This window comes from Pinus tabuliformis, chromosome 8, assembly GCF_031772625.1.
Source record: "Pinus tabuliformis cultivar Carrire ecotype Pingquan chromosome 8, CPIR1, whole genome shotgun sequence".
NCBI classification, from domain to species: domain Eukaryota; kingdom Viridiplantae; phylum Streptophyta; class Pinopsida; order Pinales; family Pinaceae; genus Pinus; species Pinus tabuliformis.
This window is the reverse complement of record NC_142294.1, coordinates 1,266,093,702-1,266,102,167: the sequence shown is the minus strand read 5'-3', so window position 1 is coordinate 1,266,102,167 and position 8,466 is coordinate 1,266,093,702. Positions and strand designations below refer to the sequence as shown.

At 40.7% G+C, this 8,466-nt stretch overlaps 1 pseudogene; it reads left to right on the top strand.

The window, feature by feature from the left end:
- The first annotated feature begins 3,491 nt into the window (after positions 1–3,491).
- LOC149239985 (dolichyl-diphosphooligosaccharide--protein glycosyltransferase subunit 1A pseudogene) lies at positions 3,492–4,562 on the top strand (annotated as a pseudogene).
- Positions 4,563–8,466: the final 3,904 nt, after the last annotated feature.

The window sequence follows — 8,466 nt, the reverse complement described above, 5'->3', positions numbered from 1 at the left end:
AATAAGTGAGAGAAGTTGTCAAGGAGAGGGTAATTCTGAGGTTCAATAGTGTCTTGGCATTCTGCAATTGTAACAAATGACCTACCCCCAACCCCTACCAATTCCTCCTCCTCCTCGGCCTCATCTGTGCCTCTGATATCCTCCACGCATTCCCCTAGCGTCCTGATCGAGAGGCCGAGCTCTTTCTTAAATTTGATACATAAGCATCCTCTCCATCATTAATTCATATCTTTGACAGTGGCATTCATCGTGGCCCACTAATTTGCAAAAATCGTGGAACAATGTTGTGGTGTCTGTACAAACTTTTGCAGCAAATGACAATTTTCTGTTACATGTTTTACAGCTATTTAACAAATAGCACACCATAGCGAGGTCCCCACGCTTAATATTGTTGGAGCTTCCTACCTTAGGGGCATATTCCCCCCTCTAGTGATGTAATTCATGAAGACAAGGCAACGATCTTTATCATGCCCCTGGTTTTTACACTTGATACACCAAACTTCTTCATGCACCTCCAGCCAAGCCGCTTTTTCCTTTTTCAAGCTCTACAACTCCAAGAATAGGTTCTACAACTCTGCATAAATCTATTAAACTCCTAAAGAAGCATCCTAGATAGGTGTCTCATGCAATCTCATCGTGATTTCTAGGGCTTCTACCTGAGTTCCTATCTTTTGTTGTGATAAAGAAATCCTTAAGTGGGGCAGGAGCGCAACTATCAACCAATCGTAGTGTTGGCTATCTGTGAGATTCATATTGGCTACATGGATCCCACACTTTAGTCTTTGTTCTAGCTCCCATGGCATTTCACTGGGCCTCATCATGATTTACTTAAATCCAATTACTGACTACGATTCAAACTTAGGCTTACTGAATTCCTTGTTCAAAGCAGTCTAAGTATCTGCCAATGACGCCAATGGATTATCAGTGGAATGCTTAACATATGATGTCAACGCACGGTCTTGCAGAGCAGTGACTAACTACGCCTTCTTTATATTATCATCTTTAATTTGTTGTGTTTTCCACATGACCCTCGCAACAAACTAGAACTGATCCGGATCCTCACTTCCTAAGCCCTTGAAAACTGGCAACCTCATCGTATTTGACATGTTGACTAACGGTGATGCTCGTGGCGGTGTGGGTGAAGGTGTATGTTTTCGAGCCAAAGGTGGACGTTGTGTGGATGGATAAGGTATCTATGGAAAAGCCTACCTTATCAACTGGACAGTGCTCTCCAGTGAAGCCTGCATTGCTCCCTTGTTGTCACTTAAAGGAGGACCAATCAATGGACTATATTCAGGACCTATTTTTCCTTGATTTCTAAAGCTTCGTCCACTTCGCGTAGATCCAAACATCAAGGTGGTGGTGTAACCCTATTTTCACACAAGAGAATATTAATCCAAGTGTTCAAAGATCTCAAACACTTACCTCATGGTCCCTTGAAGAAGCGTCGCTTTGCTTCGCTGTAACTGACCGAGGTATGAACTGCAAACTCTGTAACAAATCCTCTGATAACTTGATCAAGCTAGTGATTGACTACGCACGATCTTATCTTTAGAAGCTTCCAACCTTTGCACGAGCTCTGGGGTACACACTATCGAATCGTCAAGCCTCCACCTTCCTTGGTTGTCTTCCAATTTAGTGATCCACTCATATAGTTCGATTGGGAAGGTGGAGAAGAAGATTTCATGTATTTCTGTGTACAAATATCTATCCAAATAGTGTTCTTTTGTCAGGCGTAGATTCTTGTTTTCTTGTGCCGTGAATTTGTGGATCTTTCTATCCAACCACCTCTCAATTTACTTCTTGCTCAGATTTCGGTGATGTGACATCACACATCTCTTTATGTAGATCGCGTTCTCGGCAACAGAACCATTTGTTTCCTTAGGGGTCTTGACCCAGGTTCAGAGTTAGTTGTTACAAACAAATCCCTACAATACTAGCACTTCCAGCATCAATCCACGGTGCATGGACTGAAGTCTCACCTGAAGCAGTATGGGGGGATGCTGGTGTTATCACTGAAAAGTCTGTTGTAAAATTTTTTTAGCCTAGCTTAAAGACAGGGTGTTTTCGCAGCGCATAAATCCGTTAGCAGTTTCGCAGCGCCATCTGTTTTAGTGATTTCGTAGCGAAAACACTGACCTTGCATTGGCTGCGCTGCGAAATTGGGAAATGACAGATATTTAAGGTGAATTGATGGAAACACTGCAGGAAACGAGGTTTATCAAACTGTTATATGTGGGCCTGTACTCCATTGAAGGAAGGGGATGATATGGTTCGTTTGCAATATGCATATTCTCATTGTTGTCACTTCATACTGAGGAGATCATGGGACCTGTATTATTCCTTGCAGACTTGCCGTTGTCTGCATATGCTTTGAAGGGGAACATTCCAGTGGTAGTTTTACTTTGCGCTCACAGCTGTTCTGGCAGGTTCTCATGATCACCAACGGAGGTTCATCAAAACTTTGTTTCATACCCAAGTCTCAAAATCGTGGTCCTTTTTGAAACCAATGCTCGATCAGAATCGGTTTATGAGAAGGCTTCTTTTCGTCGACTTATTCCAAGTTGTCGTTGCCTTGTGTCAATTGAAGGTTTTTACGAGTGAAAAAAGGATGAAGCGAAGAAGCATCTATTCTATATACATTTTCAAGATAAAAAGCCCCTTGTCTTTGCAGCTCTTTATGACACATGGCAAGATTCTGAAGGAGGAGTATTCTTTACATTTACTCTTTTGACTACACGTTCCTCTAAGGCGTTGGCGTGGCTTCATGATTGAATGCCTGTTATATTGGGGACGGAGGGCGCAATTGATGACTTGTGGAATGACCTTTCTGGCTTTACATTTGAAATAGTTACTCAGCTATACGAAAGGATTGTTGTGTCCCAGTACCAGCTTTCAAGAGGAGCCATGAAGGACCCCATGTTCATACAACTAATGAAGATGTTGTACATTATTGTGAGACAAGATGTCATTCTTGTGGCTATTTTTGCCGACTTCCGATCGATCACCCTGGTTTGCGTAACACAGTGCATGGCAATATGAGAAATGTTAAATTCATTTCAGAATCAGAGGAGATTGATATTGTTGGCAGAAGCCGAGAAGCGATGGCTATGGCCATGACTGTACTACTTGTGTGTCTTAGTCTTTTTATTCATGTCCTTAATGCAGAACAGTCTCTGCGTATCCTTCTGCCTTCATAAGATGATGCCATAATTCAGAAGATGCCAAAGCCGAAAGGAATGGAGCTCGTGAAAAGCTCAGCACGGCATCTAATGCCTCATACATCGCGGCTTCTTATGTCAAATTCGTAGAATCGGGGGGTGCCAGGGTTGTTCCTTTAATCTACAACGAACCCACAGAAGTTCTCGAACAGAAATTTCACTTCAAGGGAAATGCATTTCCCTTTATTTTTGAAGAGGGGTTTTAAAAACGAGAGCGTGCTATACTTAACTTGGCTGATCTGATCTGATCTGGTGGGCAGGGCAGTGGCAATGGCAATGGCGATTCGTGGAGTGATCCTGTCAAATCTCAAGCATTCAGTGTTTGCATGTGTAGCGCTCTTGACAATATGCCATCTATGTCTGGCGGCACCGTCATCGGAATTGGTGCTCCTAAAGGTGGATACAGAACTTAAATATGGTCCATATGAGAATCTTGCTGCATTTTCATTTTCACCCTTTATTGTTCACTTTGAAGATAACCAACCATTTGCAGTTGTCAAGGAGCTAGTGCGAGAAATAGAAATTTCACATTGGGGAAATGTTCAGATAACTGAAAATTATCACCTTTTTCATGGTGGTGCTCGAATCAAAGGTGGCTTTTCAAGGATTGAATACCAAGCAAGACCCAATGCTACAGGTGCATCATCTTTTAAGAGTCTAGTGGCAAGACTGCTACCTCGAGCACATTCGGTTTATTACCGAGATGAAATTGGGAATATTTCTACCTCACATTTGAACGCCGACTTTAGAAAAACAGAACTGGAAATTGAACCTCGATATCCTATGTTTGGAGGCTGGCAAGCCACTTTTACAATAGGCTACGGCTTACCTCTACAAGATTTTCTCTTCCAAGCAGCTGATGGCAGGCGTTATCTTAATATTGCTTTTGCATCTTCATTCAGTGATATGGTCATTGATAAACTTATTGTGAAGGTTGCACTGCCAGAAGGATCTAAAGATCCTTATGCTTCTGTTCCCTTTTCTGCAGACCAACATCGGGAGATAAAGTACTCCTATCTTGACACTATTGGAAGGAATGTTGTGGTACTATCAAAGAAGAATGTGATGCCTGAACATAATGTGTTTCTTCAGGTTTATTATAAATTTAGTACCATTTCAATGCTAGCAGAGCCACTGATGTTGGTCACCGGTTTCTTCTGCTTCTTTCTGGCTTGCATATTGTATTCACATTCCGATTTTTCAATTTCAAAGTCATCAGTTTCACACCTTGCTAAACTACCAAGTAAGGAGATTGACAGTCGCATATCTCCTCATGAGCAGAAGCTTATTGTTTTGAAACAAGAGGTAGATGAGTTGTTGCAGGCAGTTGATGAGATATAACTGATGTCCAGTTAGTCTGATAGGTATAAAGTTCACTGAGAGGAATGTTTTCTTTTTCGTTATAATTGAGAATGAGCAGCTGTGCCGTTCTGAAAGATTTTATTATGAGAGGATGACTCTTCTTCCTAGCTTTTAATGTTGCAGAATTTAAATAGTTCGTATGTGAGGAGTTTAGAGGAAGACTGTGTTTTTTAAATCACACAGCAGTTTCGTAGCGCGCTACGAAACTGCTGTAGGTGATGTTTTCAATACAGAATAAACAGTTTGACCGGGAATGTTAGAAGAGAGACACCTGTACATCAATACAGCCTACAGCTCATCTGGAGACATGATGTTAGGTAGCAGCGTTCCACACTTTGAGCTATTAAAGATTTGGGAACATGTTGCTACATTTTTGGTGGATGGTAGGAGACAGGAACCTTAACAATAGGTGTTTTGATCCTGATAATAAATGGTCCATCAGCGCTTACAGGTATCCAAAGTTAGCGTTCCTTGCATTTGTAGCTCAATCTTCTTGAGCCTAACCAACAAAAGACAGCTGTCAAAGATCAAGAAAGCAATCAGGCATACGAGGAGATGAAGTTAGGGTTTTAGTGTGATTAGAACTCTTTGTAATTACAGTTCAATACTTTATGTATTTAATGAGTTTGTTTAAAAATAGATAAGGGTAGTTAATGATAGGTCATCGAGCTCCCCTCATGCTTGAGGAGGAGACTCGAAGTAGTGAAGTAGGTTTTCCTATATATAGTGAAAACTCTGATGTAATTGGGGTTGGAGATTTATGAAAAAACAGAGTTTTTATCAGCTTATGTAAAAAGACTTTTTGACAGTAATATAAGGATTACTTTTTCTTCCCAAGATTCATCATGTGTTCAATGCTCAGAATATGTGTGGTTTTGTCATTATCCTTTATATATTTTACAGCTCACTAAATATGCAATCACTCTGAATTCACCTAGTGCTCAGACTTCCTGTGTATATTTATGAGTTGAGGTTCTTTTTGAGAGATGTTTTGAGTGTTAAACATTATATGCCTTGGCTTCTATGATTGAGTGGTTTATAGTTTACTGCAGAAGTATTTGACTCCATGATCCCAATGGAAGAAATGTTATTTTGTTGTTCCAACCAGCTTATTTTCATGTACTGTTTGAAGAGTTAGCCATCTTCTCTTGTTCTTAATTCATATCAGAAATCTGTGAGAGAGCCCTCTCTGACTAAGGAGGCTAAGCCTTAGTCTAAAGCCTGGTTTGAAATAGTTGCATGAGATCTTGCTAAGTAGCAGCCCTTAGTACACGATTTTGTGATAACATTTTGGTGCGTCTGCCGGGAGCCTGATGATTACTCATTCCCGAAGTTTTAAGATTGAATTTCTGAAGGTAGCAGGAGTTCAAAGTGGTTTTCGAGGCTGCAAACCTACCTTGGCGACTCCATTGTTGAAGAATTCAAAGTTCATACATTCATGGTGATTCCACTGGAGTTATGAAGGACCCAGAAGCTGCCATTCTTAGTTCAAGGTATGCATGCATAGATTTCTCAGGAATTCATGGTTTCCCAAATCATTTTCCCAAGGATGCATATTCTCTAAGGAATGGTCCCAAATTCACCGGAGAAGATTTGAGTTTAACCTTGAAGCATATATCAGATTTTTGTGAATTTTTAGAGCTTTTTAGAGTTAAACATGAGGATGTTTGTATAAGGTTATTCTATGATTCACTTCAAGGGAAATGCAAACAGTGGGTTGAATGCTTTTGTCACACGGAATCTGTCAAGGGTGCGGACACGACTGACCTTCCTAGAAGTCTAAGACATTCTAATGACAAACAAGACAAAAAGGAGTGATCTTTCTCTAAATACACCTTTTACAACATGAAAACTACAAGTGTTTAGGCTTACCTTATTCCAAAACACGGTTGTTGAAGTCCGTTCTTGACGATCCGGATGAGCTCCTCCTTCAAGTCAATTCCTGCAACCACAAACAATCAAACAATTACCAAGCACTTGCATTTCATATAATAAAACATATATCCAACATGCAGACCAAGGAACACATGAAATAACTCATTAACACAAGCTATTGAGAAAAATAAACCAGTTTGTGTTAATAACGAAACAAAGAAACTCTTACAACCTGGCCTTGGAGTTGTGCAAGTTCCTCCCAGGGTCCATCAAGTGTTTTCCTCTACTTGGACAAAGCTCACCCTCTCCCAAGTAGAATCTAGTGAAGACAATCTCTCCTCACAAAGGCTCTAATGGAAGACCTAAATCCTGCAGCATTTACCCAAAGAAAATGTATAGCTCCAACCTCCTCTCCTTCTGGCTCAATGCCTTTATTTATAGTGCTGTAAAGAGGTTATTCAGGTCCACTATCAATGGGATCATCCCCCTCTATGGGTGGGATAGCTCCCTTATTGATGGGATAAGTTCCCCCTTAATAGAGATACATGAACCAACTGGAGGCGCATCCATTTCATCAAACCGACCTCTAGAATGTTCTAGAAGTAACCACAAGTAACTTTTTCAAGATAAAACTTGCGCATTTTGTCTTTTACAGAGGGACGCACCTGTCCCTTTACATACAGAGCGTCCATGGACGCAGTTTTTGTGAACAAGGTCCGCGTCCCCGCAGGTAAGACTAGAGAGAACCTGCGACCCCAGAGATAAACATAATTTTTACAAGACTTTCTCTTTTCTTTGAGTTTGAGATGGATAACAGAGGCATGAGACTAGCCTAAGAGGGTAGCATGACTGTTGATTTGAGCCATACTAACTGTAAGTAGTCAAGGTGACATTTTTTAGTGTAACAGATTGCCCCCTAAAGTGCGAAGCCTGGAATAGAATAGGGTTTTGTAATTCTAGGAAGGGTGAAGTGCTTTATCATTTCAATGATTGTCTTGTGGATGGCCTGGTTGGAACCTGCAATTTTCAACACAAAATACATGGATAAGATTATATCATCACTGAGGTAGGCATTCCCATACTCAGATTCAAAACTTTAACTAATGGACTAACTATTCTGATACAGGAATGATCTTGCAGTACATCATTTTTATAGACTTTTGTAGACACAGTATGGACGCAGCCATCTGTTTATGATTAGTCTACATAGATAATGAATACAAAACTCCTCGCAGCCTGGATGGTAGAAACTAGATCCAGGGTCTTCACTTCTACTTCTCGAATTGGTACGATTCTAGCCATGTGATTAAATGATTCGATGTCGAACATGGTAGAAACCACTTGATTACCAGTCAATGATGTAAACTGTTAACAAGCGTGAGAGAAACCACCAGTAATGTCAATGGTCCCCAAAGTACCAAGCACAACCCGTGAAATGTGAATAGATGTTTTGATGTCGAACACTTCACGGAATCCTCTGATCGAAAGTCAATGATGTAAACTGACGTCAAAGGCGAGAAACCTGCCATTGATGCATGCAGACTTCAAGGTACTGTCGATTCCTAAGTCATCTTTCTAGATAATGTGTTGATGTCGATAGAAAGCGACCCGTTGCAGGCAAGCCCGCAACACGAAATCATTGTTCAAGTTGAAGAAATGTTGCTGTAAGGACTGACTCAGGGATGGTCAAATGGATGACAAGTATTTTGCAGATGAAAGTTTTTTGCTTGCAGACCTCTTGAACACATAACGACACAACAGATGGCTTGGTGACAAATAACTCAAAGTTGATCCCCGAAACCCGGTTAAAGACTTTCAAAGTGACTTGGTCAACCGTGAGGTAAAAGATTTCCCAACCCAGGTGAATGAAAAGTGTCGTGTTCAAGAGCGGTAATAAAGTTTCTTCTGAGACAAAAGGTGACAAATAGGTTCATTCTTCTCTTTTTTCCCCCACCATTTCTGGCAAGTACCTCTTTATTTTTAACAAGCTTGAGGAGGATAACATATG